We start from the raw sequence: 5543 nt of genomic DNA on the forward strand, positions 1-5543 counted from the left end.
TGTGAGGTTAGAACCATTGGAAAGTTTATTTTCGGGGCTTCAATTTGGGCACAAGAATGACCTAAAACGGAGTCCGGATGAGAGAGTTACGCCTGTTTGAAGTTTTCATATTTGTGCTGAAAGCAGGACCGCACGTGCGGGAAATGCGGCGCACGTGCGGCGATGTGCGGGGCAGCAGCTCAAAAACGTGATTTTTGAGTCATTTCTTAGATTTTCTTCCCTCTTCCATGTCCGAAACCCTAGCTCCCAAAACTTTGATTTCCTCCACTTTTCTCAACAAATCAACCATGGATCTTGCATCAAGGATGGAGAATAAGAGGAGATCACCACTTTCTACCGAATGGAATTTCGAAATTTTTGAGGTATGTTGGGGTTCTATTATGGGGTTTAGAGTATGGTTTATGGGTTATGGACCTAGGGTGCCTAATAAATGGGGAGATTTGAAATAAAAAGTAATGGGATAAGAAGATTTAAAATTTTATTTGAAATTTGTAGATTTCTTAGAAACCCTAGGTTGATTTTTGATAATAATCCATGATTTGGCCCAAATTGATAGTTGAATCATGAAAGTGGTAGGTTGAATTATATGTGTTCAAGTTTAATTGGAATTTGGTTATGTTTGAAAATTATGTTTAAATTTTGCGATTGAACTTTGTTAAATGCATTGTAAATTATGTTTTAATAAAAGGGAAATTGGGGGAAAAGATTTATTGATAATGTGGATGATATAAATTCGATTATGGAATGTTGAAATGGAATTTAAGAATTCCTTTTGAGATATGTTGAATTGTGATGATTATGTGGGATGGTATTGACTATGTTGATATTAATTTTTGTGACCTAAAATGTGAAGTTTTCAAGAATGGGTTTAATCTCAAATCATTTTACTAAATATTTGTGGGCTTGCTTAATTATTAAATCAAGAGAATGATTTAATAGGATTTCTTATGGGGATGGGGAAATGTTTGATTTTTAGTGGAAACACTAGAAATTTAAGGAGTTTTGGGGAACATGGAAATGTTCATAAAAATCCTTTCTTTCTTTGAATAGAAGAGGAATGGGTATAAATTCCATAATGTATTTTGTAAGACCAGTAATCTTTTATATATATATATATATATTGAGTTGGAGAAGTAGGTTTGAAACTTCATGCTGCAAAATATTGTTTGCTCTGTTTTACGTGCTTAACCCTCTAGTATTTCTGGAATTTGTGTTTGATGCCCTTAATGTATAAGTTGTTTACATGTGTAGGGCATAACCTGAGAAGGACAAGCACTCCGTTATAGCACTGTGAGTAGTAGTATCAATAGCTGCTTTACATATGGCTAATGATTTTCATTAGCATTTCGTTTACGCAACCATGTTAATGTTTCAAGTATGCAACTATGTTAATGTTTCAAGTATGTATGTTAATGTTCAAGGATGTTCCAAGTATGTAAAGAAAGAAATGGGAAAGATAAAATACCTTCATTCTATAAGACTCTGGGCCTACGGCCATTCAATATAAGTTGTTATGATATGAAACAAAGTGCTACACGGAACTAAGTGCTACGACGTGGGCCACCTCTAGAATCCGTGTGAGACACCTCTTGAGTTCACACAAGAATTTACAAGGGCATTCTTAATGCCAATTTACAAGGGCTTAACGCCAATTTACAAGGGCATTCTTAATGCCAATTTGCAAGGGCTTTATGCCACCTTTCAAGGGCTTTATGCCACCTTCCAAGGGCTTTATGCCAATGTTTAAGGGCTTTAAGCCACCTTTCAAGGGCTTTATGCCACCTTCCAAGGGCTTTATGCCAATGTTTAAGGGCTTTATGCCACCTTTTAAGGGCTTTATGCCACCTTCCAAGGGCTTTATGCCAATGTTTAAGGGCTTATGCCACACCATTCAAGGGCTTTAAGCCAACCATTATGTTCAAGCTGATATGTTTCAAGAAAGGGCCTATAAAGTGAAACAGACTCAGACAAATCATGTGGACTTTGCATTGTATGCTTAAGTATATGTTTTAAAGTTTGATAAGCATATGTTTTAAAGATTGATAAGTATATGTTTTAAAGTTTGGTAAGCATATGTTTAAAGATTGATAGGTATATGTTCTGAAGCTTAGTAAGTATGTGTTTTGAAGCTTAGTAAGTATATGTTTTGAAGCTTGGTAAGTATCTAAGGGCCTTGCGCCGCTATGTTAATGGGCTTCGTGCCACCATGATTAAGGGTTTGTGCCACATTATACAAGGATATTAATCCAAACCATTATATTCAAGCCAATATGTTTCATGATAAGATCTAAGTCTATAATGAATAAGAACAGATTCAGACTCGCATTGTGAATGCTGCATTAGTATACGAAAGTACATGTTTGAAGCTTTGAATGCCAGGTTGGAACTTTACTTGGCATTGTAGAATTTCAGAAATTGCATGGTCCGCTCGAGCGGAGACCCATTTTCAGGAACATTTGAAAAGTTGCATTTAGTTCGTATGTCTATCCTCACTTATTTCCAAAGCATATTAGACACAATTTATGGTTCAATAAATATTGAGATGTTACGAATCCATGTGTATTTCTATTATACAATGTTTCAAGTTAAGCAGTATTTTATTTATGTATTACTATTCACTGAGCTTGGCTAACCCTCCGTATGTCTGTTCCTGTAGGTAACCAACCAGGACGTTCGTCCCCTTTTGTCAACCTTTACGAGTCCAGGCACTAAGCGAGATCACTCAGTTTTGTGAAGCTTTGTTAAGACATTGTCTTGTTTTTTTTTTTCTTTTTGATTACTCATTTAAGGTTAAATGTACATGACTTCAATGTTTTTGCATATGCCCAATCTTAGGGCTGGGGCTGTATATGTATATCTATATGACTGATGCTCACAGTATAATTTTGGCCTGTGGCTGGTTATTATAATGTATATGATGCATGTGATCCTGGCATATTAGAGGTAGCTCAATGGAGTTCGTTATTATGTTAAATTTTAGTGCTTCCGCCAAGGCCCCATATATTACGTATAGCAGGTTAAGTGTCCGTTTCTGTATGGGTCATGCCCGAACTTTTAGGGGCGAGTTTGGGGCATAACAGTTCGGCTTTGTGCATATCGTTTTGCATTTTACCCCCACCTGAGGGCACATCTCTTTGTTATTTTGTTTATTTGTCCAAGTCTTCGGCCTTGTCAAAAATGGGTCGTCTCTGGGCTTTGACATTCACTCCCGTCACTTCTTAACTTCCGAGTTTTGTCAAAGGGGGGCAACTGTAGACACCCCATTTTTGACTGCCTTTAAGACTTGGGCACTATTGATGGTTTACTTGGTGGAGAAAGGTGTGCAAGGAAAAGGTTCAGTTTCTTTGGCAATGAGAGAGTCAAATCTCAACTTCATACCCCTTTTGGACCAAAACAATCTTGATGAAAATATTTTAGACCTTAAAACCCTCTCTTTCAAAATGTTTTGAAAATAATGTTCCCGTGATGTTCCGAAGCTCGCATTTCGTTAAATGTTGCGCTTTTTGGTAAACCGAGCAAAGACAAAGTGGAAATGAATGAAAGAGAGATGAAATCTTTGAAAAATCTTTCAAAACACTTTGTTTAGGGGTTTTGAGTTGAAGAAAAGAGGAGAAAAGGGAAGAAATCCAGTTAGGGGGAGAAAATGGGAATGAACCGTCAAGAGAAAGTCGAGCAACCCTCGCTGAATCGGGCCTATTAATTTGCATATTTAAATTTCAGCTATGAGGCCACCACCGTTGGAAAGCTTACTTCCGGGGCTTCATTTTTCACTCAAGAATCTCCTAAAGCCAAGTCCGGACGGGGGAGATATGGTTGGTTAAAGTAGGGTATCAATCCGATTGGACCGAATCTGCGCGGCTTCACTAAAACAGGCATAACTTTTTGCACGGTTGGAATTTTAATGCAAGGCTGGTGCCATTGGAAAGCTAACTTCTGGGGCTTCATCATATGAGATGCCTGACACCTTGGACCTTTTGACCTGGTCGGCCGACCGGGTTAAGTGGTCGGCCGACCACTTGAACTGGTCGGCCAGCTCTATGCAGCTTTGTCTTTGTGAGTTGGTTCCAGCTGTGCCAGCTGGAGGGCACAGACTGGATCCTCCATACACGTGTATGGAGGATCTTTGGCCTTGCTTCTTGGCTTCTTGGAGAAGCTTTCGTCTCCTTGGTCTATAAAGGAAGCCTTCCCTCTCCATTGCAAGGGTTCAAATTTTGGTGAAGGCTCATAGATACATCCCTCTTTGTATCTCTCCCTTTGAGCCCTAAAAGAGTGAGCTGTTGACCCCTTTGCATACCATCTCCTAACCTAAACCCTCCACCATCACTCTAAGCATCTTAGAGGCCATTTTCAGAGGCTATGGGATTGGTTTTTGGGTCCAGAGGCTGCTGGTTCTTGCTATGCCACAAGGATAACCATTTTCTCTCTTTTTGAGCATCAGTTTTTATCCTTGTTTTAGACGTACTTGCAAGCACATTTTCGCTTTGGTGTAAACTGAAAAAAGTCTTATTTTGAGCTTCTTAACAAGTTTGTTTAAGGTCATTTTTCTGTTGGGGTCATCTACCTCCTTGCATGCTTGTTTTCATCTTGTTTTGAGCCGTGCATTAAGGCCTTTGTATTGTGCTTTGTTTGGCCTTTTAGCCACTGAAATCCAGTAGATTTTCAGTGGTTAGCATGCTGTTTTGAGCCCCAAAATCAGAGAGGGGTGACCCTCTCACCCCTTGTCTTGTTTACTAGCATTTTTGGCGTAACATGGGAGCCCATGTGTGCATGCTTCCAAGCCTCATTTCAGGCCCTTTTCAGTGAGTTTTAGGGCCTGCATAACCTCTGTCTAGAGGTGGTTTTTCCATATTAGGTGTCCCTCTTGCATGTGTAGAACAACCCTCTTTATAGCTTATCAAAGGAGCCTATCATTGTTGCATGCATAGACCATGTTTCAGTGGGTTTTTGGGGTTTATTTGGCATTTCATACCTTTGAATTTTGCTGGTTTGGTAGCCTCTTTATTGCCTCACATACTTGTAGTGCAAATCCCCATTACTAGCTTGTGTTGCATGCTATTTTGGTCCTGGATTCTAGCACTTTTTGGCCATGCCTTAAACTGATTTTGTGCATGTTTTGGACTGCCTTAGCTCTTTTTTTATGCCTCATGGTCGAATAATGCTTGCTATGCATTGTTGTAGTTCAATACCCTTGCCTAGCTTTGAGTTTTGGGGCCTATTGCATGCTTGTGTTGAGGTGTTTCCATGTTTTGGGGCCATTGTATATCATATTTCAGAGCTTATAAGCATTCCATATTCTCATGTTTTCTACTCTTTAAATGCGTTTGAGAGTTGTGCATAAATGCCTCGTTTTCGGACCATTACATGAGCTTCATTTCTATGCATGTTGAGCCATCGTTTTAGGCCATTTTCCCACTGTCTTGGACCTGCCTAGGGTCTGTTTTGGGTCGATTTTGTCATTTCTACACTGCTTTGTGTACCTCTAGTGTAATCTGCTTCACTAGTTTCGGTATTCGGGCCATCTAGCATGTATTGTGTGACATATT

At 39.2% G+C, this 5543-nt stretch overlaps 1 long non-coding RNA gene across 1 annotated transcript; it reads left to right on the top strand.

Moving 5' to 3' along the window:
- Window positions 1-231: 231 nt before the first annotated feature.
- Window positions 232-2884, top strand: LOC145789833 (uncharacterized). The gene is made up of 3 exons (XR_014328250.1): window positions 232-362; window positions 1252-1290; window positions 2657-2884. It is a non-coding gene; the product is annotated as an uncharacterized LOC145789833 (long non-coding RNA).
- Window positions 2885-5543: the final 2659 nt, after the last annotated feature.

Source organism: Camellia sinensis, chromosome 1, assembly GCF_055761805.1.
Source record: "Camellia sinensis isolate YWXY chromosome 1, ASM5576180v1, whole genome shotgun sequence".
In the NCBI taxonomy this organism is placed as follows: Eukaryota; Viridiplantae; Streptophyta; class Magnoliopsida; order Ericales; family Theaceae; genus Camellia; species Camellia sinensis.